This window comes from Pteropus alecto, unplaced genomic scaffold, assembly GCF_000325575.1.
Source record: "Pteropus alecto unplaced genomic scaffold, ASM32557v1 scaffold100, whole genome shotgun sequence".
Taxonomy (NCBI): Eukaryota; Metazoa; Chordata; class Mammalia; order Chiroptera; family Pteropodidae; genus Pteropus; species Pteropus alecto.
Window position 1 is genome coordinate 5,242,556 of NW_006430723.1, and position 27,155 is coordinate 5,269,710.

Below are 27,155 nucleotides of genomic sequence, written 5' to 3' on the forward strand. Positions count from 1 at the left end.
TAGCCGTGGAGGATGAGACAGCCGTGACTCGTGAGGCTCACATTTGTGCCTGTAAAATTGATCGCTTTCAGCGTAATTTGTAGAGCCTCAGAAGAAGGGCCTTCTTCCTCTTCCACTTGAGCTCTGTTGCCAAAGTTTTCATTGAGTCTTTAAAAGGTACCTTCAAAAATGCAAATAATATATCACAATTGAGAATATTATCAATAAAAGCTTTTAATGCCAGAGTGGTGTGAAAGGAGCTTTTTATTTTTGTTCCACAAAGTATTTGAGCGACTGGAATGAGTATGTAACTGTGCAGTCATCTGGCATAAACTCAAGTGAAAAGTGGATAGGATGTGATGGAAAGCATGGAGGTCAGTAAAAGCACAAGCATGCCAGGCCCAGGTGGTCATCTAAAGGGAGGTAATATTGGTCTCGTTTCTCTGTTTAAATATGGGGCTTAACCATTATTAGAAGAAAAAGTGGTTTTATCTAGCAGAAAAATTGCCTCTTTTTTTCTCGTTTGTATATTTAAATTTCTTCATTTAATAAAGAATTCGTGATGAAGAGTTAAACATTTTAAAACTATGAGTTAAATATGTTCCACTTTTCTTATATGTAAAAAATTAAGGGTTTACTATTAGATGCTTTAGGATTGCATTGTTCTCTGGTGTGGACTTCATTAAGTGAAACATCCTTAATCATTTTTTTTTTTTTAATTATCTACACCAGTTTTTACAAAAGGGTTTCTGCATCTCTTCTTACTGATATACCCTTCTTCTGAACTATATATATAATCTTTGTCACTAGCTTGTCTGGTCGACCTCAAATGTGGTTTCCAGATCTGCAGCATCAGCATTACCCAAGACCTTGTTAGGAGTGCATACTACTGACCTCATCACAAACCTGTTGAATCAGACCCACTGTGGGTGGGGGCTCAGTGATCTGTGTAGTAACTAGACTTCCAAGAGATTCTGAACCATTGGTCTAATCCAACTCTCACAGTTCTAGATCACGAAACAGGTTCCAAGTACGATGATACTAACCTCCTGGTCTTCAGATGCCTACTCTAGTGCTTTTATCATTAATACTGAGCTTCTTTTCAAGAACATAATTGTTAGTGTCCTGGTGGGTTTCAGGACTTTCCAATCCTCATAGACGTTATAAATCTATCAGAACCTTCTAATAGGATAACACGGCATTTTCCCCCATTTTAATCAGTTAGAGTTAATTTTTTTGAAAACTTAATGTATTTTTAACACAAAATGCAGACTAGGAAATGAAGCACTGGGATGAAACAGGTCCTAGTAAAAATCAACTTATTTATAAAATAAGGCAAACTTTTTTATAAAAATAAAGTTGTCTTTGAAAGAAGAGCAAGTTTACATGAGCCATCTAGAAATGATGATGTGTCCAAACAGAGACTTCAAAAGGGACTCAAAAGAACTCTGTATCACTAATTGAAGAGAAGAGACAGACACTTGAATATCTAAAAATGAAAGGAAATTTGAAAGCATGTGAATTCCTAGAAGACAAAGATCTTGAATAAGACTTTGAGGATTTCTTTTATAAGGCAAAGCGTTTGTAAAACATTCTTCCCAGGACAGTAGTGTCATTTGTTTTCACTCTCAGAAAGTATGAAAAACATGAGACATGGGGAGTCCTCAATGAATCTCAGAATCTTCCAAGGTGATGAGGAGAAAGTTAGCACGACTGCATTAAAAATAGGTAATCTGATTCATTCTTTAAAAAAAGTGGATGAATTTCAGTTATATAGTCCATTTTTATTCTTCTTTTTCTCATCCCCTCTGGTGAGCCAAATATAGCTAGATTGCTATATTTGTGATCTAGCCATTACAGATCAGAGGAAGCAAGGAACATCTTTCCTGGCAGCTTTTGCCTGTAGTTTTGGCAAAGTAAAGTCATTGTTTGGGTCTCAGCTTTCCTTTCAAATTCCAATGTAATCTCAGACCTTATTTTTAACCCTGCCAACCCTCATTTCCTCTTTTCTGATATATATATTTATGTATATCTAAACACTGTACATACATACACATATAAATAAATATGTGTCTAGGCATTTTAATCTCATCTTCTGTAAGGCTGCCCTTAATCCCATAACCAACCCCTTTCTGGTGGTACTGACTGACCCTCTATAGGGTTGGTCACCACAGAGGCAGGTTGAAAAGGGACCTTCTTGGTACTGTTTGAGGGTTTTTCCTCCAAAAGCTCACCTTGCCTTCTTGTTCAGAAAGGCATGTAGTAATGAGCCCTGCGGAAGATACTATTCAATAATCTCATTTTGTACAACCTATGAAGAATGCTGCAGAAACATAAAGCCCACACCATTTTACTGAACGTAACTAGGATATGGAGAAGTTAGTTAGGCTTATATGTCTTTGGAACAAATAATGAAGCTTAGAAAAGGAGAGAGCAAGAGAACTATTACTGTAGCATTCCATTTTTTTTTCCCTTAAAATTGTTTAGCATCATTGAACTGCAAAGAGCCTCAAATTCACAGGCTTAATGTCACATTAGCATATTCTTTTCATTTTATAAACTATATTTAATTTATTTTTCCACAGGGCGATGGTAGTGATCATTAGAAAAATGTATTTTTTTTCATCCGTCATAAAGAAAGCAACATCTTAGACACAGATATAGGTCAGTAGTCTTGGTAATAACCTACTCTGGAATGATATAATAATGCCAGCTTTTCTTAGAAGGGAAAAGTACAGGGATGTGGAACTGTGTAGTCAGGAGAAATAATGACATGATCTGAAAGACCAAACAACCGATAACAGTTTTTAAGATGTTACCCAGGGTTGCGTCCTACGGAATATCACATCTGCACGTGGATTAAACTCTGACTTATGTCAATATTTCAGATTTGCTGAATGCTATTACTTTTGTCAAATAATATGCGAGAGAGAACTTGTGTGGTGATTAGAATCCAAATTTAGAAAGAAAATCTATTTTTATAACAAGAGATATTAAAGTAGTTTGTAAAGTTAGAAAACTTTAAGAATTTCCTGGAAACTTGAGTTTCATATTATGAAAGAAAGCAAGACTGTGCTTTTGGTGATTACCATGTACCATACTTATGCTAAACACTAAGGATAAAATGGCCCCCTCTCTTGCGGAACTTGTAATGAATCAACCACATCCTTTTCCATTGACTACCCTGAATCCTAAGACTCTGGCTCTCATCTCTTTTCTCAACTCCAAGCCAAGTGTTCACTGCATTTAGATATGTGCACATTCACCTTAGATTCAATTCCAGTTCCCTCTTCGAGTGATAATTGACTCCCTCATTGATTTTCATTTGCAATTAGTTCTACCTCTACTTGTCAGAATCTCCATGCTACGTCTCCAATATTGAAATATAAAGGAAATGCCAAAAAGAGTCAGCTCAGGTAGTACTGACAGTGCTTCTCTCCGGGGAGGACTGCCTGGTGTCTTGGGGAGTGTAGAAAAGCCAATTAGCAGGTGCCAAAGATAAATCACTTCCACCTGCAGAAAGGGCAATGGCACGGAGGGTAGGGCTTCAGTTCTAGGAAGGTGTATCGATGCGGATCCACCAAGAGTGAGCTGAAGTTCAGGTAGAAGAAGAAAAGGGAGTGGTGAGTAATCTGTACATTTTGTAATAGCTCACATGCTTCAGTCAAATTGGTCAGATGCTTGCTCATTTGGGAGATTTAGCGGATGATCGCTAATTATTATTTGGTTGCATGTGATGCTGACCATTGAATGTACCTGGTCAGAAAGGCTCAGTTCATTTAGAAATAGTATGAAGGAGTTATGAAAATGGACTTCAAAGAACTGGTCCTTCAACCTTGAAAAATATTTAGTTGCTGCTTCTAGATTAATATATCGGGGAAGCTGTGAAGGCAGAGAAACTAGAAAAGGTCTTCAGAGAAACTAGAAAGGGTTCAAGAATAGTTTCTCTACATTTTAACTTATTAGAGAAGGTAAATTGTTTATAAACAAGAGGGGAAAATGTACTGGATACCACTTGTGCCCTTCCTCAGATTCTTTAGCAGGTGGGGCGACCAGATGACTATAAAGTAATAGCAGCTTGCTCAGCTGCATCCACTTTCTCTTGCTTTTTTTTCCTGAGAGGACAGGTTGTTGATGCTCCTACATAAGGAGGCAGTGGAGCCAATGGATGAGTGTTCCTTCTTCCCTGCATTGGGCCGACAAAGAGGAGGTGTTTCAACATGTCTCTGCAAAGATTCCCAGCAGTAACCGGTCCCAAATGCCCGCAGTGAGAATCAGCTTGAAAATACATCATTGGCTTGATTTTCCTTACTACCCTGTTTCCCTTTTCCTAATTCTTCACTAATTTCAGTTCTTCTGGGGATCACTTCCAAAAATATATATTACCTACACACAAGCCTTTTCTTAGGGTCTGCTGTTCGCAAGAATTCAATCTAAGATACTTGTACCAGAAGTAGCCCTGGAAGGCAAACCCTCAGGATGAGATTGAGAAATGATATGAAAGAGATGACTCCACTGGTACGTTAGTGGGGGAGTGATAATCCTAGGTGTTCAGAAGCATCGTATTTACTTTTATTGTATCACAGTTCTTCTGGGGGTTCACAGACACAGTCTGTGCCCGTTTCCTTGGTCTTGGTTCTTGAGTACAAATGTGGGAAAGATATACTAAGCAGTGGGTAGAACCCTCAAATGAATTCTCTGAATCCCTGAAGTAAAAACTATTGTGAGAGGAAAGACAAAACTAGAAGTCTCTGACCCAGGACAAGATAAATCAGAACTAATACTGCATAGATTAGCCTTAAGGCATGTAGAGCTTGTGATTCTCATTCACATTACCTTTTATTTCATCTGTATTACACCTAAAACAACTAGAGGAATCATAGCAAATCTGTTATTTGGACCATGTAACCCACCAGACCTAGCAGTGCCATGAAATGTGTGATGGTTAAGGATGCTGTGTGTGTTCATTGACAAGCAGAGAACTGCAGTGCAGACCCCTATGGTTCAGATGTATGCCAGTGCCTTCCACAGCAGAGAAAGGCAGGGAGATAGTCATGGAAGTACAAGGATAGAGAGAAGAATATGAAATGCAGTAGCAAGGACAGAAGCATTGAAGACATGTTATCAGGGAGAAACATTCCTCCTCCTCCAAAAAATAGGAATAAGGAAAAGAAAATTAATTGTAATCATTGAAGGCTAGAGACTTAAATTTCTATTTCAAAGAGTTGTTACATCTATAAATTATAATGAGATACTCTATGTGAAGAGCTAGAACTGTTTTTGGCACCTAAAAGATGCTCAACAAATATTAGCTTTCATTATTCCTACCATTGATGACTAATTAGATTAACTATCTTTCATATTAAATGCTAATAAGTATTAGAATGAGTTTTGTTCTAAACAATCACATTCAGAGCAGATATTATACAGTACATAGCTGGGAAATATGTCACAGATTTCTTAACCCTTTGTACCTTCCAGATTCTAAGGGTTAATGTCTTAAACATAAGTTGTAACACCAGTTACTCACCTAGCATATTTCTTCCTCTATTCACAAAGTAGAGCTATAGGGTTTAATTACTTAAAAGAGCGATGTTGCCAAATGGGTAATATTGTCAGACAACTGAGCGATGTTAGTCTCAATTTTACCTTTGCTTTTTTCGTAATCCTTCTTGGAGCCCTGGTGACTCATATTCTTAGGTTGAGTAATGTTGAGGGTTACTCAGTGACTGAGCTGCTTCCTGCCCACACTGTTCCAGTTATGCAACTGGATTATAGAGTTTTTACTACCCTAGGTGGTTCTCTGAAGAAAATGATAACAAAGACTGTCATTTTAGGAGTAATTGGGTGTGCAAAGTGAAACAAGGAGACAAGACTTAAGACTTAAGGCAGGAAAGACAGACTTGGAAGATCACTTGTTTGCTAAAACATCTTGGTTACATTCCTTTCACGTGTTACTGTTTATGATTTGTCAGTTCTTATGACAGAAAATACTTTTAAAATTAATTTTAGCTATATTATCTTTTCTTTCCTCTTTCTGTTCTTAATGTGCAAGAGCGAGAAAAGCAGAATTATGTTTTAACACCAACTAAATGAGATGAAATGGGATAATGGCTTTCAAACATTTTGAAAAGTTAACAGCTATATAAAAGTAATTTCTGCATAAATTCAATATTACAGATAATGTAATGATAAAAGTGCATGCTTCAATGGTAAAAATGTTATTAAATTGGTATTTATTTACAATATTTTTTCATGGAAATTCTTGTATTATATATTGTTAACATCATTTTCAAAGATTTAAAATTCCCTTGAATTGTCTCTTTCACAGAGTTGTTTATATTCTTCTTCATTTACACTTTTTTTTGCAGTTCTAAAAAATAGTGTGTTTTATAAATACCTTATAATTTATCTCTTATAATTTATTTGGTCCAGAATGAGGAAACATCAGACAATTTGGTTGTGAGCAAAAGTCTTAGTTTTATTACAGTTTGCATGCAATAGAAAACATTCTAGTAGGCTAATTCAAAGAACCATTCTAGGTAGGGATAGTTTATCAGTAAGAAAATGATTTTATAATACTAGATTGATACAAAAATAAAGAATAAATCTGGATAAAGATTACTAGACTCGTGACTGAAAAGTGTCAAATGATGATTATTAGCATCAATTCAATACCAACGGGAATCCTCAATTTGGGGTTTGTGAAGAAGGAAACTTTATTTAGTGCAAACAGCTCAATTATACAGCAGCATAGCTGTGAAACAGTATGGCTGTGAGGGACCCTGGGGCCATCTGACCCAAGCACCAGTACCCTCTCCAGCTCAAGAGCTCTGTTCCATGCTACTCTGCTATGCCCTGCTCAGTGTGCTCTTTGGTGCTTCATCTTTGGTGTTTTAGCTCCAGCTGGGAATTGCAATCTTTGGTGGGAAAGGAAAAGTACACTCTCTGAGCAAGAGGAAAGCTGACTTATATAGACAGAAGTCCAGACCCTGGTCCCTGATTGGCCTATCCTCAAACAAATGAGGAGTCCAAATCCTCTCAGTTCGATTGGTCCAAAATGTACTGTCCTGATTAGTCAGAATGGAGCTGCTTGGCTTGGTGGATGAAGATGTCGATGGGAATGGGTATAGCTGCACAGCTCTGATGGATGGAGAAAGCCCTAGCTCTAGTGGTTGAAATAGGGTTCCAAGAACTTCTTTATAAGGGCTGATTCAGATGGCAGGAACACAGTGCAGGCAGGCAGCTTAGTACCAGCTTCTCTCTCTGAAGTGTGGTTTGCATGAGTAGCTCCTGTATAGAAATGGCTAAATGGCTGCTAGGCTCTATTTTTTTGTGTGTTTGTTTTGTTTTGTTTTGTTTTAGTTTGAGCCCAGTTAGTGACCAGGAATTCTTCTTAGTAGATATCTTCTTTCTCAGGGTCCACAAAAGCAACTGACCATATGGTACTTGGGTCACTGGTTTCTCACACCAAATTTTATACCCATTATAGTTCATCAAAAGGTGTTTAAAATGATCATAAATGCTTATTTCTTCCCCAAAGGAGGTTAAAAATTGCAATGTTAATGTTTCCAGACATGAACATTTTTTTTTCTGTTACATACATCATTTTTTTCAGTATAATTCTTCTTTTTGTCATACAATGACTATTTAGTCCTCACAGAAACTGTATATATTCATAGCTTGTCCGTTCTTTAAAAATTCTAAAAAAGTATATTTATTTTTTCACATGTACTGGACTAGAAAAAAATCTTCCAGATGAAGGAAACACACTAGCTGATTTTGTTCTGTTCTGACCAGAATCACAGTTATACAGTAACACTTGATTATGTTTGTACCTTGGCTATCTTTTTAAGCAAATGAAAATGAAGCAACAGAAACATAATAAAAGAAAATATATAACTTTTCTGAGTAGTAGTCTCTGCGTTAGTGTCCTTCTTTCTGTGATTCAAGGTTGAAGCAAATCTTGAGGTTAAGAGTTGGACTGGAGCAAAATCAATGGAATTTATAGTTTGACTTTAATCTATGTCATGTGACATGAGAGTAGATTATCCTAAGAAGGATTGTAACTATTTTTCTATATATTTAAAAAATGAGAAAAACTGCACATAAATTAAGATGGATGTTAAAAAGACATCATTGTAAAAATTTTAGACACTGGATTAGAGCTTGAGGAATATCTTCTTTGAAGATGCTAAAATATTAAAATGCAAGTTATAGCACTTTTGGATGGTTAGAGAGAGGATCATTTTTAAAGCTGATTTAGTAAAATACCAAGACTACCTCAGAAGTCTCAGTTCTAAGCAACAGAAGTGTCAAGGAAACCATTTAAGGGGAGATGACCCCTGTGAAGAGTCTTGAAGAGTAAGTAAAAATGAGCTGAGCGATTGGGGAGAGAGGGAATTGATATCAGCATGACAAAAGGGGCTGGGTATGGTAGTGTTTCCTGAGAAATGCACTAATAATTGAGCATAAAATGCATTTTGTGGTATGGCTTAGAAGAACCTGAGAGGATAAATTGTAGCAGGGAAGAGGATTGTCTGTTGGAAGATTATTTGATAAGCCTGAGAGTGAGATCACCTTCCCTATCAAGTAGCATGCTTGAGTAATAATAGCACTTGAGAGAACTCCTTTGTTAAAAGATTAATTTTGGCTAAGACTTCTGCAGAGTGCTGTATTTTTCCCACGATAAAGAGTATTCAGAGGTAATAAGAAAAGAAGGAATAGCCCATGATTTTCAGAGAACTGCAGATTTACAGTTATCATTTGAGCATGTTTTTTTCTAATCAGTTATCCATGTGGCATCAATATAACTTTCCTGTTCCTCTTAAAAACTTTAGTTATACATTGCTCAGTACAGCTACACATAGATTCAGATGACATGTTGCAGTACTTAACTGATTTTTTATGAGCACCATGTGGGGACTAAAGACACTTATTAGGGCCATGTGCCTCTTGGAGGCTAATTTTTTAAATAGTGTCAACTTTTTAAAGTTACTGGAAAACTTTTAAATGAGTGAGTGAAGGGAGCAGCTTTGCATTTCAGATGGATAACTTTGGAGGCAATGTAGAGGATGTTTTGAAGAGTGTGGGAGTGGTGCAAATTTTAGAGAACTTGTACAGGCATCTAGATAACGGGAGAAGGAATTGCTTTGATGTTATTAATAAAACGGAGGATCAAGTTTCTGCTAAAAGTGAAGAGATGAGGAGGGAGGTGATAGCTTGGAGCAGTTACTGGGAAGAATGGGAGAGGAAGGTGACTGGAACCCCTCCAACCTCTGCTCTACCTTGTTCCTTTCACTTCAATGTCCACAGATGGCTTTGACTTCCCTGCAATCCTGAGAAAACAGAGAGCATTATGAGCACACTCGCTAGCTCCAAGTCTTCTGTATATCAGGACCCCTATGGTTGCTCTAGCCTCTCACACTTGCCTCCTCCCCCAGTCTGAGCCTTTAGCTGGAAAACCAGGGATCTCATGATGGTGACTCCTGTCTAAACCCCACCTCATTCTCTTGCATAAAGGTTAGAGCATCACTAGATAGCTAAGACCATGTTTTCATTTATGGACCCCATATACATTTTATAACAGATACACACTGAGGTCTGAATCAAGCTGACTGCCAAGTATCCTCACATATATCCTAGCTTCTAGCAACTGATATACTCAAGCATTCATTATTCTAAAACAGAACTCAATCCCTGAGAACTACCTAGTCCCCATCCACCTCTCTCTGCTTCTCTTCACTACCAAACGACCTCTTAGAGTACATACATTTGCCCTCTCCACACAATCACCTTCACCCCTCCAACCCTCCAGGCTGTCTTCTCTCACCATCATGCTAACAAAAATCGCCCTGACTTTGATCACCAAAGAACACATTTTTATATAAATATTTATTGGTTTGGTCATTCATTCTGCTCAACTTGGAATTATTTTTCTCCTATATTTCTTCATTTCCTTTCTGTCTTTTCCCCAGATTAATATTTTTTATGCATTGATATTCTTACCACCTCTTATCTAAAAGGACAACTCACTAAGCTCCTCTTTCTTTATTCTCTGGCTTTTACATCTATAATGTTCAAAAGTGATATTTATAGAAGATTAAAATCAAGCTTTCAGTTTCTTTGGATTGTTGCTTAATTAGCCTTTTGTTATAATGCACATTTTTATATATTAAAATAATTTTGTCATCTTAATTTTAACCATTTGCTCTGCTTAGAAATGATTTAAATTTTTCCTAGTAAATGAAAATATGGCCTATTAAATTTCACTTGACATAATGCAATGTTAATTCTCCCAGACTTGCTGCATTTATATCATTTCATTCAGTGTTAAAACAATATGTTAGTTCCTTGAAAGTTGTTAAAGTTCTCTTCAAAAAATGAATTAAGTGCTTACATTGAATGAACAGCAGTTACATTACATATTTAAGGAAGGAATATACTGATGTATTGAAAATTTCATATTGAAGTTACAGCTGCCCCTCTTGGCTTTAAAAAACATAATGTTTTTTTATTCTGTGAATTGTTAATGCCAAGATATTGTTTTGGGAAAAAGAAAGCTAAGAATGTTAGTAGGAAATTGTACTTTTCTAGTATGTAACTGGATTTTCTTTCTTTCTTTCTTTTTTTTTTTTTTGCAGGGGGGCATCGATGAAACTTTTTACTTTATTATCAAGAGATTATGTGTGGATGACCCAAACTTGTAAAATTGGATTACTTTTCAGACTTTCCAAGTAGCTGATTGCTACTATCATCTTCTTCAAAGAGTCATCATGATCTATGATTTCAAATTTGCTTTTTAAAAAAATTACTTGTTACATGGCTCTTATCTTGTAAAACATATTGTTTATAATTGAAACTCTGGAGTGTAATTTAGAGTATTTCAGAGCACTTTATCTTTAGAAAATAAGTCTCCAAATTCTTGTCGTGGCTTACAGTGCCCTAGGTGATTGGCGCCCTACTTACTGTGCCAATTTGTGTCTTCTGGAGTTAGAAATGCAAAAAGATTTATTAGGGGTTGTTAAAGGTTAGAGGGAACAGGAATAGGAGTGGGAGGAAAGGAGGAGGATTGGATAGGAAGAACCTCAGACTGTGGTACAGCTATGAAAACATCTTGGCCTGGCCAATGCTCAGCTTGCCCTTTAAAGGAGTTATTCATTGAACAGAAATGGTCAATCCCCAGGCATTGGTGAAACTGGTTGGGGAAAAAGCATGTCATTGTCTTGAAAGTTGTGGTGGACCCCAAAGAATCTACCCCCAGATAATATCACGTTTTCCTGGCTCATCTTTTCGTTTTTGTTACAGTGTCTTTCAAAGGAAAGACATTTTTATTTTTATGAAGTCTAGTTTATTGATTCTAATTCTCTTATGGTTCCTGATTTTGGTTTTGTATTTAAGAATCTTTGCCTAACACAAAGTTACATCAGTTTGATGCTATTTTTTTCTTGAAGTGTTATAGTTTTAGGTTTCACATTTGGGTCTTTAATTCATTTTGAACTAATTTTTGTATATAGGCAAGGTAGGAATCAAAGTTATTATTATTTTTTATGTATGCATGTCTGTTTGTGCCAGCATTGTTTCTTAAAAAGACTATTCTTTTGCCTTTGCTCCATTGACAAAAGTCAATTGATGATATATGTGAGGGTCTATTTATGGAATCTGTTCTCTCCCATTTATTTATATGTCTATACTTTTATCAATACCACAGTATATTGACTATTATATCTTTGTAATAAATTTTGAAATCAGGTAGTATGACTCTTCCAACTTTATTCTTTTTTCAAAATTTTGGCTATTTTATTTCCTTTGCTTTCTATATAATTTTTGACTCAGCTTCTTTATTTAAAAAAGATTTTTGCTAACATTCTGATTGGTATTGTGTTGAATCTGTGGATTTATTTGGGGAGCACTAACATCTTAACATTGAGGCTTACAGTTCATGAACACAGTATAGCTCTCAATTTATTTAAATCTTTTAAAATTTACCACCAGTTTTTAACAGAAAACTGATACAGATTTTGTATTTATTTTGAAAACAAGACACAGATCTAGTACCTATTTCATTAGAGTTATCCCTAAGTTTTTTGGTGTTATTTTTAATTATACTTAAAAATTTTTTTTCACTTTCCAATTGTACATGCTATTGTATAGAAATACAGTTGTGTATGTTGTGTGTGTTGTGTGTGTGTGAATTGACCATGTATGTCCTGTGACCTACCAAATTCATTTATTGTTCTAATAGACAACTATGTTTTATTAGAATAGAGATAATTTTATTTATACCTTTCATTTTGTTTTCTTTTTCTTGCCTTTTTGCACTGTCTAGGACTTCTGTTACAATGGTGGGTAGCAGTGATGAGTGCAGTCATCCTTGCCTTGTTCCTGACGTTAAGGAGGAAAGCATGCAGTCTGTCACCTTTAAGATGTTAGCTATCGGTGTAACATAGATGCCTATATCAGGTTTGGGAAGTTCCCTGGTGTTGCTAGTTTGCTGAGTCACTAAAACGAAAGGATGCTAAATTTTTTCAATTGTATTTTATTGCATGTATTGCAGTAATTACAATGATCACAGCGAAAGGAAAGGAAAAAATGGTTTCATAAAGATATCATGGTCACGCTTATTTTCTTTACCCTCATATACAAGAAACTTCATGATCTGACTCCTGCCTCTGTTCCTCTAACCTGATTTGTTGCCATGTACTTTCATTTGTTCCAGAACAAGAAATTATTTGAATTTCTGTGAATACATCATGTTCGTATTTAGCAATGATATTTATAGTGAACACTGTGTGAAGCCACCCAGATTTCCTGTGAGGCTCAAAGTATCTGTTGGCCCCACCTGAGAGTGCTGCTGGATGATTGACCTCAGCTGTCAGCCCTCCCAAGAATTACCTTCTAACGCTAAGAACCACTTTGTGCATGGTCCTGTCGCCTTCTCTAGAACATCTTGTGTCTAAAGCAGAGGTATTAAGACTCAGCTCCTTTCCTCAAGAGGGAGAGTAACACTGCAGGCTTGATTCTGAAGAACTATACCAACTTCACAGATCCCCATGGGATCATTTTAAAACCTTGGTTTGATGTCATCACAAGTAGGGTGACCAAAAACTGGAATAAAGTTACAGTTTGCCCCCAATTAAGGGATCTCCCAGGACTCAAAACTTTCAGTGCTAAAAGTAGGAAGAAAGGGGAAAAATAGGATGACTCAGACATCATAAGCTTCACAGTCAACTCTTTTCTCTCCGAAATCGTGGTTCGCTCCTTTCTCCCACAGATGCTGATTCCAGGAACATTGGGTGCTTAACTTCCTTTATGCTAATCTGTGTCCTAGCACCTCACCACAACAATGAATGAGAGGAGGACAAAGGGGAAGCAGACCAGCTAGGGTGACAAATGCATTACTTATGAGAGATAGGAGAGTGGCAGCTCCAGGATGGTAGGAACAAAGAGGAAAGAGAAATAGACGGATTCGTGATTTATTATAGAGGTCGGGCTAACAAGTCATGTTGATGGACTGGATTATGGATCATGGGGACATACACAGTGTTGAGCTTGAGCAGCAAAGTGAATCGTGGCATCCTTTACTGAAATAGGGAGGGTAATGCTAATTCAGTATGTCCTACATTTAGTATTAAATGTGTGAGTGGAGACTGCAACTAGACGTAAAGTTCTAGAGCTCTGGAGAGGTCTGGATTGGTGGTAGAGATTTGGGAGACAGTGCCATCTAGGTTCAAGTTAAAGTCACACGAGTAAATGGGATCACCTGAGGAGAGTACAGGGAACACTTGCTCTGAAAATTTCTTGTGCTTCAAATCCTTTTGAGAATCTTGAAGGCTAAGAACTTTCTTTTTAGAAAAAGGCAGATTCTTGGAAATATTTCTATATTAGGATCCCAGGGCTTCTGTCACAACGTACCACAAACTGGGTGTCTTAAACAACAGCAATTTATTGTCTTATGGTTCTGGAGGCTAGAAGTATGAAATGAAGGTGTGGCAGGGCCATGTTCCCTCTGCAACCTGAAGATCTTTCCTTCATCCTTGCGTCTTGAGGTTGGCTTTCAGTCCTGGGTATCTTTTGACTTGCAGTTGCATTACTCCAATCTCTACCTCAGTAGTCACATGGAGCTCTGCTCTCTGTCCCTTTCCTCTGAGGGACTTCAGTCATATTGGACTAAGGACCCACCCTACACTGGTATGACCTCATTTTAACTAATTACATCTGCAATAACTCTGTTTTTAGTAAGGTCAGGGTTAGGACTTCATCATATCTTTTTGAGAGATACAATGCAATCTTAACAATTTTATACCATTTTAAGGTTTCGAAAATCTATTGAAGCCCAACCTCCAAAGACATAACCCAGAACTCTCTAGTGTTTGAAGGATGGCCATAGGAAGAGATAATGGCAAAAAAGGATGAGAACCAGGAAGAGCAGGACTTTGTGTCCCCTTTCAAGAAGCCAAGGGAAATGAGCTCAGGAGAAAGGATATGCAACAAAAGCACTGAGAAGGGTCCCTTGGAAACCAAACAAGTTTGTCTCATTGCCCACGGGCAGCTCCACACAGTGCAGCCAATGACACGAGCAATAAGCGTTAATGTTTTTGACTTTTATGGATGTCAGGCATTATCCTAAGCACTTTTCATGCATTATATCATTTAATCTTCACAATAACTCTTAATATTTTCATTTTGTAAATGAGGAAATTAGAATTAAAATAGCTTCTTTACAGTGATATACCTGGCTCAGGAAAGACATCTCAATCCTTAACATGTTGAATTTATAAGATTTGGCTCTCTCTGTCTGCACCTCCCAATTCTTCCCCGCTTTAGTCATTAAGTAAATTCCCAAACATTGACTTTTTGTTTTTTAACCAAATCATCTTTTCATTTCATTTAATGGATGAAATGGATTCATTCCTAATCACCCAAACCAGAAAATGTACAGCGATCTATTCTTTCTTACTGTTTTCTGCCCTTTTTTTCAGGTTAAATCAGTGAGCAAATATCAATCTCTCACTTTAAAATCTGTCCCTGGTTCTGCATTGCCCATAGATACGAAGGCTGTGATTAGGCTCTTGCCTACATTTCCAGCCTCATCTCTCAAGGTGCTCCCTGTTGCATGGCCCTCCTCCGGCATTATTCCAGCCACACTCAACTGCCCAGTACTTCCCCCTTGTCCTTTGCCCTGTCTGTGACAGGTTTTCATCTTTGCAACTGGAGAACCCTCTTGATATTTCAGCACCTGAATTCTGGTCATTTTTTTCTTATGAGATCTTTAATGAAGTCTTGTGAGGATCACCAAAGGCAAAACTGAAAGGAGGAAGCACGAGCTTTGCCTTTAACTTGTACTGAGTTTTATCGAGTTCTGAAGATATGAGAGGGACAGGAGACAAACAGATAAAGTGAATAAAGGACAGAATGATAATCACAGAATAATGCTGACACGAGATTATTACAGAGTTTTAAAGAAGGGGGATAAACCATCCTTCTGTAGGACCTTTTCCTCAAAATCATATTATACCATCAATGTAAATCACTCCCTTAATCTAAAAGGGGAAGTTTTGAACATATGTGGTTAAGAACTTTCTGCCATTCTGATAAAATCACGTTTACCCAAATTAAAGCATATTTGTCTTCAGTTTTTAATTTGCTCTTTTCAGTAAGCCTCATTAGTCCCAAGGTTATTTATACAGCTTCAAGGATATTAACTACTCCTAGGTATTTATTTCTCTGAGTGTTCTTTAAGTTAAAACTAATGCCTACAATTATCTAACCAAAGCAAATGACAGAAGATTTTATTAAGAAGTTCACTTTTTGCTTACTTTCATTTTATTCATTTTTCATAATTTAGTATTACTTAGGATAGGGTGTAAATATCAAAAAAAAAAATTGGCGTATTTGATGCTTGTCTTGAATGGATATTGTGAATTCTTTCTAAGACTGTTAATGAGTTGATTTTAGTTAGGACTGAGGACCCTTGAACCCTAGAATCTTGAAATTTTAGTACCTTTATTACCCCAGTTCACCTTTAGGCAAGTTATTTAAAGGATTTTTTGTTTCTTTGTTTTTGGGGTTTTGTTAACAATTTTGCTGTAAATTTCATATCGTGTACTTGAGGATTTGAAGTACAATGACAGACATAGATCAATAGACAGGTAGATAGGTATCATTGCATGTGAAGCAAACGTAAAACATTAATTGCAAAAGAAAATCGAGTATTGTTTTGGTCCTATCTACTCTCTCCCATCTTCACAAATGCACTATTTGCATTTCTGTATGTCCTTAGCACAGTGCTCAGGAATCGTAGGCACTTGAATGAATGAGTGAATGAATGAATGCCTGGAGTCTGCTCCGTGTTGTGAGTCTCTTAAGGACTTAGTTATCTATATGTGGGTTAAGAACATCACATACACACATAAAAGGATAGATTCTACTAATGTATAAAGTAAACTTTAAGTGGAAGAAAAATTAAAATAGAAGTCAGTTGGAAAATGGTTAAAATGCCACATAATTTTTCTAGGGTCTTCTATTGTTTACAAAAATGAAGGCTTATATTATCGGTCCATGGTTATTTTATTATATTCTCTTTTATACATGCAATGTCCATGTTAATGCATCGTCTATGAATTGTTTAAGACATGATTCACATGTTATTAAGTATATTTCTTTTCTTAGCACATCTGGAATTTTCATCCCACATAGCTTGTAGCACTCAAAGCATGGTTTATTATTTATTGTTTATTTTTATTTTTTTGGCAGTTTTAGAACTTTATCTGATAATCAGCAGTTAGTTCTCATCCACATTAACTGTTTGTAGATTTTTGAAGGTGGCAACAGGTACATAGGTGACCAACATATAGAGCTTGTTTGGTGAATCTTCATCCTCATTACGTTTTCTGGATAACTGCACCCAGATGTGGTACGGGACATTCCTTATTCTTCTGTCCCAGACAGCTTCGTTGAGTCTGGTGTCAGTTCGCACATCTGAAGTTCCTATCTTTTTCGTGGCAAATTTCCAGATCTTTTTGAGGGCCCAAGGGGCAAGCTTCTTGAAACCCACTTTGGATGCGCTTGTGAATGTCAATGGTGTATTTTCTGGTCACTATCTCATCGATGGCAGAATGGCCCTTCTTCTCACCACCCTTCTTTGAGGGAGCCATTTTGCCGGGCCCAAGTTAGAAAGGAAGCAAAGTTTATTTTTAAAAGTGAAAGTTCAATTACCAGGGAATATTCTGACAATAGCAAGCACTAAAGCTATAAATGACAGATGGGAGCTGCAGATTTCCCACTTGGCAAAGTCCTCATCTTGGGAATGTCTTTCAACTATTTTCAAAATAGCTGAAAAAAATAGAGAATCTTTTAGTCCTAGCTTCCCTGGACAAAAAGTGATATGTTTACTTCTAATTTTGTGTATATGTGTATATATACTCAACAAATTATAGCCATTGTTTACATAATTTTATTGAGAAGGAAGGAGAAAGGAAAGGTTTGAAATTTACCATGAAACATGTCTGAAAAATCTATTCGCTCTTCTTTTATCTTCATTAAATCTCAAGCTCTTCAAAATGAAATGACTTTGCTGAGAAATACTGCTGCTTAGCTGCAGAGCTAAAATTTGATCATAAAACTCCTATTTTCTCATTCAATATTTATTCATCTTTACCATTATTAATTGAACTATTGCATGAGAAATGTTCATTTCAGATGAAAATTCTGTAGAAAATTCTTAATGGTATTGTTATCTTTTATATATTTCCTAAAACCGTTGATTTCATTTCAATATATTTACCTTTTCATAGAGTTTTTAATAATATTTAGTTCAACATGAGCAAAATAAATCTCATAGTAATGGCACAAAAACTGACAACTAAACATTTCAAGGATATCTAAATCTTTTCTTTAGCTTGTCAAAATAAGAAGACAAGCAAAACAAACAAATACAATTTAGTATGAACTCTTAAGTACCTCGCATGATAAAGATCATTTATTCATTCATTTACCTATTATGCTTTAGAGATGCTGAACATTCTACCAAATAATGAGGAAAACACAAACTTATCTTGAATACATAAAACTAGTTGACTATGAGGTATGTGAACATTAAAGAATAAAAATAAGTGCAGTTGACCCTTGAACAATATCTGGACTAGGGCACTGAACACCCCCCCGCACTCCCCCCCACACAGTTGAAAATATATGTATAACTTTTGACTCCCCAAAACTTAACTACTAATTGCCCACTGTTGACTAGAAGCCTTACAGATAACATAAAGTCAGTTAACAAATATTTTTATCTTATATGTACTATATACTGTATTCTAATATTTTTATGTTATATGTACTATATATTGTATTCTTACAATAAACTAGAGAAAAGAAAATGTTATTAAGAAAATCATAAGGAAGAGAAAATACATGTATAGTACTGTCCTGTAAATTTATCTATACTATAAGTTTACATTATCTTTACAAGATCCGTGTGTAAGTGAACCCTTGTTGTTCAAGGGTTTTTCAAGGGTCAACTGTATAAGAAACAATCTATACTGCATACCACATATTAAGGAAGAAAGCAATATATATAATCTGTGGAAAATGAATTATAAATTTGGTTTTTGAAATAAATAACCTATATGATAGATAAGAAATCTAAAGGTTTGTCCCATACAGAGGTTGTAGAACAAGAGCCTGGTTTGGGTGCTTCTTAATTGAAATTTGTTCTGCACGTACTACATTGACTCGAATTGATGTTTGCTAGACTATGAGGGCTAAAGCTGTATTTCAGTCTTGTACATATTTTACAAACAAAACTTAAGAAAAATGTAGCAATGGTTAACTAAATCCTTGAAATAGAATGCTTTCTTTTAACTTTTCCATTAATCATTTCAGTTGTAATTTATTCTACGTAAGAGAATATGATGCTTTTGCTATTACCTGCCCTTTCTTAGGTAGCTTTATTTCTGAAAGTTACACTAAGGAGAATTCTTTTGTAAGTTAACTTGGGTGTTGATATTTGATTTCAATGTTTCTTCCTCCTAGTCAGTGATTAATTAAAGAAAATTCATGTTTAAGAAACTAATATTATCTTATTTCTCTACATGTAATAGAAATTTGATGCTTTTTGTTCCTTATAAAGTTACTGTAAATGAGCTCACTATATTTTGTGCTGTTAATTTAGTTCTGTGAATGATTTGCATTAATTCAAAATTCTTCTTTATTTAGCAGAAATAAATTTAAGCCTAAGGAAGTACTTCATTTCAATATGCAAATATAAACATTTATATTTAGTATAAAAATCTGATAGTTTAGCTCTGTATCATCATACTATTCCCTTAACCACCTTTATTTATTATTGAAGTAGAACTCTTGTTAAATGGTATGAGGAATAAAATAACACAGGAGTCCTTCCCCTCACCTTCCTCTCCCGCTATCCTGATTTCCAGTTGGCTCCCAAGTCTGGTTCATTTTGCCTCCTAAATATCCCTCAAATCATTTCGCTTTTGCCTGCCTTCAGCATCTCGTAGTCCAAATCATTGTTTGCTCTCTGGATACTGCAGTAGCCTCCTCGCAGGGCTGCCCACATCCCACATCCACTGGGGCCCCTGTGGTCTTTGCTCTGCCCTGTGGGGCCCTATACAGGGCGCTTACCTCATTACTGGCCTCCTGATTTAAAACATGTCAAGAGTCTCTCTGCATTCTTAGGATAAAGATAAAACTCCTGATATCTTTTCTCTCTGTTTTAGGATATGTTACAGATCACCCCTTCTTCCTCCTCGCCCACCACTATCTGTACTCAGATCCCAGTCATACACCTCTTCAATCCTTTGACCTTGACAGGTTCTCTCCTGCCATATACTGGTATTTTGCCTCATCCAGTTGCTCCTGCTTAGCTTTGAGACATCAGTAAAATGTCCTTTTTCCTCAGAGAAGAGTTCCTTGACGATTTTACCTGGGTCAGGTCCTCCTGTTACAGCATCATAGCAGTGCAGCTCTTGTCCTCATGGCAACTTTTCATTATTCAGGGCCTAAGCCATGTCTTTCTTTACGTGTGATTTAATTACCCAGATGTAGAACATAGTCAAAAGAAAAACAGGCAATAGATAAATAGCTATTAAGTCTATGAATAAGAAAAAGGCTTTACATTTAAAAATTTTATAAATATGAACTATTAGAGGCAGAACCAACCCATCTCGTGGAATGTGTGTGTGTGTATAGTACATCTCTTAAACAGAGAAACAGGGATAGAACCTAAATGATCATGAATTATGTGGTCAAACTTCTGTTCAATTGTGACCCTAAAGAATGTCATCATTTCATTACTAATTAATCACGTTTTCATTGTTACAATAAGGTTGAGATGTCATTGTATATGATATTATAGTTTTAGAAAATTACATAGAAAATAAACTTGCTTATCATTTTCAAATCCCCCTCCCCACCCAGCTCCCAAACTCTGCCCAATGCTCTGGATGTGACCAACCCAGGAAGTAACCTGGCTTTATTTTTAGCCTTACTTAGAGGGATTGGAGAACTTTGTTTACTCCTGAGGATTAAATGTAAACACCTTCCAAGAAGCCAAAATAGTGCTAAATCCAGGGAGCTGTATCTATTTAGGAAAGAAGACAGAAATCTCACTTAAAAATGGGAAAGGAAATGAGATAAGATCTTGAAAAGCAAGTAAGGAGAAATGAAAACAGGCAGAGCCAGGTTTTTATCTTTCAAGTAATCTACGGTGCTTCAACTTTTGAACATCTAAGAGCGCAAATAATGGTTTCTATCTCAGATTGCCCCTAAAGTCCTGTTTTGATGCTGATAAATGTTATTTTCAAACTTGCTGTTGCCAGGTATGGTTTCTCTGAATTACCCAGAGGCCAGACACCTTCCTTCTTTCTTCTTCTTCTTCTTCTTTTTTTTTTTTTCAATTTATTTTGTAGTTATCATGCTTCAAGCATGGGTCACTATGGTTGAAAATAACTTAGTAGCTGTATGAGCCAATAAATAAGTGTGTCCACAGGCTGTTTTGGGGTTAAATGGTGATTTTCAAGAGCACCACAAACAATCTTAGGATGAGACATCAGTTTGCGAACAGCGCAAACCATGTCTTATATTTCCATTTTGCCTTTCAAGAAACAGACCCGCTGTCTCAATGCTTATGAGTCTGAAAACTGCCTCGTATTATTAGTACCCCCTTTTTGCTCAAAATCTAGCTAGTTGGATCAGACAACTGACATTATCTTTTAAACTATGTAAATTCAATCTGAATGGTCTTATACAAGGTGTTTTTAAAATAGAGGATATTCCATAGGATCAGATGAGACTTTGTATTATACATCTGTAGCTGCTGTGGATGCCCAGTGTTATAGAGTGATGTTCCGAGATGCTTCATGGCCCATATACACCTTCTAAATCATCAAAAATTTCATATTAAATATATGTTGTCTTCAGATTTCTTGACCTTTTGTGAATCTTTGTGTTTTGTTTTTATATTTTTATCGAACATATTCTCTTTGTTCAACATTACGTTTTAGCAGGTAGCCTAGCAGAATGATTAAGATCTTGGGTGGTGGGGCCAGAAGAAAAATATTTGAATCCCTGCTCTGCTACTTGCTACCTTTATGACTTGACAAGTTACTTACCCTCTCTGTGCATCAAAGAAGGGTGAGAATAGTACTTATCTCTTTAAATGAATTAATACACAGAAAACACTTAGGATAGTGTACATATCTTAATAAGAACTAATATACTGATATTATGATTATCATTATTATACTCATTACTGCATAACATTTTTATTAAATGCCTCCTATATGCCAGACATTTTGCTGGCAATGGGTGATATTGACGAACCTAACTGAAATATCTCCTACCATCCAAGAGCTTGAAATCTGGTGAGCAGAGACAGATTTTGAACAACTAAAGAAACAGTAAGGTGATATCCAAGGTAAATGAAATGAATGAGGTACTATGGTGGTGAATAACAGGGGAGAATTACTTCAGAGAGAATGCCCAAAGACAGCAAGTCTGAGGTGTGTTTTCATATGTTACCTCAGGACTGAAAGAGAGCTGATTATGACAAGAATGGGGACAGAGTTGCTTTCTAGAAAGAGAGCATCCTGAGCAATAAGAGTCTTGAGGAGGAAGGCCCTCGCTGAGCTATAGTAAATTAAGTAAGGTTGTTGAGGCTGAAGTTAGAGAGAACAAGATAGAGAGAAATAAATTGAGCAAGGAGGAAGCAGGAGCTGAATTATGCATTTGGCATGGCTGGGATTTAGTTTTAAGTTCAATGGAAGCCATTATAAGACTTTGAAGTGTAATAATGCTTTGAAATTTGTAGAGGATTGTTCTGTCTGCTATGTTGGAAAATGGATTGGAGGTGAAATGGAAAAGCACCAGTTGGGATTTCTTAATATTCCAGATGAGAAATAAGATGGTCCAAAATGGTAGGAGTGGTGATTAAGGAAAGTGTGGTATGTATGGAATATGGAAGTTGAGAGGGGAAAGAAAAATAAAAGATGACTCTCAATTATCTGGCTTAAGCAACTGGGGGAGATACTGGTGTCATTACTAAAAAGAAGACAAAGTATGGATTAAGTTTGAGCAGTAGGGAAGAGTATGGAATGGAGAATTCAGTTTGGGATTAAGATTAAGATGACTATAAAAACATAATTTGGAGCTATGAATTTGGAATTAATAGATAAGGAGATATGAATTTAGGAGATAATCATATAGATGATATTTAAAGGGATGGCCGAGTTGGTCTAGGAAAAGAATGTAGAGAGACAGAAATGAAGAAGTTTGGACCAAGCCTTAACGGTCTCCAACATTTAGAGGAAGACACAAATATCCATTTCTCATTACTCTGGAATAATGAATAGTTGCTTTATCATAATATAATGCTACAAATGTCAGTATATTATTATGCAATATAGCATTGCTGTTCATTATGTGATATTATAATATTATGCTAAGATGGAAGAACTGTAAGTGCTATTTCCCCTCTTTGCCATTGTTTTGTTTGGGTCACTGGAACTCACTTTTCCAAAATATAAAAATAAGTAAGTTATTATGGAACATGTCCTACATACAAAATGATGTATGTGATAGCAAATGAAAATAATTAGATGTTAGAAATGCTAATCCTTATATTACTTTGAATATTTATATTAATATAAAGTAAAAAGAAATAATGGTAATTAGTTGAGTCATTCAGGTTCTAAAGGAGACCACTGACTTGGTGTATTTCTTCTTCTATAAGTACCAGTTTTAGAGTGTTGAAAACTGACTATTCATGCACATTGAAATATTTGACGATGTTCGGATAAGATTATCTGGATGCAAAAAGAGAAGAGATGCATTAGATCAGAGACAAGGGTCTGGACATTGTTGGAGACAATGTGACTAGAGGGTAGGTGTGTGTCTTTCATTTTGACTTAGCTTCTCCCACAGTTCCACAGTCCCAGTAATTGGAGTAGGGAGGCAGTGATTGGGATCTAAGACAATGAAGGTTTGGCCTCATCTAAACTAAGTATTCAAGGCCTCCTGGTGTATCTGTGGCCACCAGCATCTTTGTGCCCAGGTATCTTCTGGGACCCAGTGAGGAATAGAGCTCAGAATGTCCCTTGCTGTCAACAAGTCATAATGCTAATGACCAGGAAAGTGTGTGTGTGCGTGTGTATGTGTGTGTGTGTATGTGCTTATATGAGAGATTTATTAGACAGATGTCAGCTTCTTCCATTGCCTTCAACCTTCTTCACTCTTTTCAATGAAAACTCTAGAGCACAACCTCCTTTCTGAGTCCACAAGTGTGATCACCTCCAAACATAATCATCATGGCAAGAGAATAGAGGTTACTGGGACAAACTTTCATTTGGGCTTAAAAAGCGTCATAATTCAATGAAAGAAGTTAATTTGGATCACATCCAGACTAAGGAAAACAATGACAAGTCATTAAATTGGCTTCAGAGTTACTGTTCACTTTATTAAAGACATCCAAGTTTACGACATAAAGCACATGACATTTTTCAAGGAATTATATATTTTTTGAGCATGGAAGAATGTCTGAAGTTCAGACTGCTCCGGTAGCTTGAAAATATTTAGTTAATACAGAATTATCCACAAAAGAATTAGATTGTAATTTTTAAAACCCATTTGATGTTTAGAAAAAAAAGTGCAGCTCGCTGCCAGTGTTAATTTTACATAAACACGCTCTTTGAGGCTGAAGCAAATCTGACTGGTTTTCAGTGTGAAAATAAAGTATGAAAACTGTTTTGGGAGTTATTTCTAAACAGAACTCGTCTCTAATCCTAATGTAACAGAAATATATACATAAATCGGATTCCTCAAATGAATCTTTGGTAACAACTGTTCGAGAACGATGTTAACATCACACATAGGAATGTTATGTTTTCTATTTTGACATTTTTCAGGGATCAAGAATTACTATATTTTGTAAATGGAAATACCACTACTAAAAACAAAATGTTATAAATAGAATGATGTCATATGTTTCCAAAGACTATCAATATACTAGACTGATGCGATAATAATAATAAAAGCGAGATGTTTCATGGCAAAGTTTGGGGACAAGTTTAGGACTATAATCCACGAGTTATCTCAGGGTAAATGCTATAGTTGCAAGCGTGAGGATTTCTGGGGCAAACGTGACAAGAGTTAAAGGCAAATAATTAATCAGGACATTTTGTTCAATATAGCTGAAAGTTGGGCAATGCTTAATTGGCTTGCCGCTGGAAAACCAACAAGGCGTGTCATCCTGGATGTTAGGAGGTCTAGGAGAGTGGGGAGCCATTTCTTTGATACAAAAATATAAACTGAGGAAACATTTATCCAGGGAGCAGTGAACTTGCATATGGGTGATGACCAGGAGTGTGCCGGGTGGACTACTGTATCAATCCTGAAGAGACAGCTAAAATTAGAAATGGACTTTAAAACTGGCACACACATAGATACTTTTTCTGTAGATAAAGTGACTCTCCTGATGCTCCTGAAAGGAATATGTATTGTTCTATATCCTTGGGCATAATTAATTATATGATTTTTTTTAGTTTTATGCTTCAACAAGAGGAACAGTAATTTATAGAAGCAAAGGAATAAGGGGGGAAAAGGGTCTGGAACGAGTGACAGTAATTATCACACCGTCATGCAGTCATGCCAGATGCATTGCATGGTAAATATCAACAACTCTATTATGTAAGGTATCCATAATTAGAGTTGTATCAAAACAGGTTGGTATTAGTACATTATTTTATTTTCTGGAAACCAAACTACATTTTACAATTTTTTTCTGGTGCCCTGAAAACATCATTATGTTCTTGAATTGAAAAAAAATGCCTTTCATGAATTCTTTTCTTTGTTGATCTCTTTCTAAATAATTGCCTTTTAGTAATACTATGTTATATACGTTGAGTTATATTACAGAATATATGCGATAACTTACATATGAGGTTATAAGGAAGCTGCGAGAATATAATAACCTGCATCAGTTATTTTTATTAAAGATCTTGTCATTTGATATTTTTTCCCTTCAAGTTGTTATGTTAAAATAACTTGAAGTCCTTTATTTTTGGTATCTTATTTCTATATTAAAGATGATTTCTGTATTGCCAAAGGCCATTTTTGCCAACTAAATCTAAAAGGCAGCATTTTTTGAGATATAATCATTATGCTTTCTGTGTCATTTAGAGCAGAGCAAAATAATGCAAATACAACTTTGTGTGGGGACAGTATCTGTTATATTTACCATCTGACAGAAAACTACCTTTGTTGTTGAGTGAATGTGGAGAATTTACTTTTACTGTACAGAGCGAGGACTTAAAGGTGAGGGTGACTTTAGCATGGAAGAAGGAATACAGGAAAAACCATATTAAGGATCAGTTGTAAAGTAATGGCATTGCCTTTCAGGCAGCCAGTAAATCAAAAGGGAGGAAAATCTTATGGGGAAAAAGTATCCGCAATTGGGCTGTGTTTACTGAAGGAAGTGTAGAAGAATCTTTCGAATTTAAAGGTACAGTATTTGGAAGGAGAAAATAAGAATTATCTACAACGTGTTTTCCAATGTGAATTTCCCAACTAACAGCATCTGTATCACTTGAGAACTTGTTAGAAGTGCAAATTATCTTCCCTATCACAGACCTATTAAATCAGAAATTCTGTGTTGGCACAAGCCTTCCAGGTGACCTTACATACACTTAAGAATGCGTACCACTGCTCTGAACTGGAATGGTAGTCTGAATTGCCCAGATGAACTGTCCACATTCATTAGACTGACTGAAGAACTATCAAAAAGCTTCAATCTGAATTGACTCTTTTTGCTGGACTTACTTAAGTGCTTAAGTGAAACACTTAGGGCCCCTCCTCCTCCCCCCTCCCACCCCTATGTGTTCTTTGAGAGAGGCTAGTTTCTGCTTGAGGATGAAGACAATTGAGATCTGACCACTTCAAAAGAACATGTTATATGTAGTTCAAGTAATTTAAGCTTACATTTAGTGATGGTCGGAGATGGCTCTGCGGGGAAAATACAGTGGGAAACTGCTTAGTCCTTATTTCAAAATCTGCTCCCGTAAAATGCCTACTGTTCACCTCCTTACTCATGTCTGTTTTTTAAACATTCAATTTGTATTCCCTTAGATATCTTAAGATACAAAATATTCAAAAACAGGTAAAACATGTTGGCATAAATGCATGGTAAGGCATATGTGACCTTATTCTGTTACTTAATGACACCGGATTTTGATGGGAGTATGTCTGTTTCAGTGCCCCCAGAAGTTGACTTTAAGTAAGGATTTGAGTACAAGTAATTTATTTTGGAGATGATCCCAGGAAACACTGACAGGGAGCTGGAGACAGACAGACAAGGACAGTGAGCCAGCAACGGCTTCCACTGTAACCAGGGACCTCTGAAACACCTGTCTCAGAGGTATCCTACTGAAAGGTCCAAACTAAATGGAGCATTTATTCAGGATATGACCAACTTCTGTTTATCACTGACTTTGGGCTGGTAGGGGGCAGAGTTGGCATTATTTCTCTGTCAATTCCACTCTGGAGTGCAGAGAAAGTCCCGGGCCAAGAGTCCTGCTGCTGACTTTGAAGTGGGCACACGAGGCAAAAGAGGGTTTTGAGAGGGTATGGGCTGGGCCCAGCAGCATCTGCTAAGCAGCAGAGTTGAT

General features: G+C 36.3%; 1 protein-coding gene and 1 pseudogene across 6 annotated transcripts in view; one reads left to right on the forward strand and one right to left on the reverse strand.

Moving 5' to 3' along the window:
- The window catches only part of CTNNA2 (catenin alpha 2), a 988,991-nt gene that overhangs the window by 245,713 nt on the left and 716,123 nt on the right, over positions 1-27,155 (forward strand). The window lies entirely within an intron of this gene.
- On the reverse strand, positions 16,763-27,006 carry LOC102893704 (annotated as a pseudogene).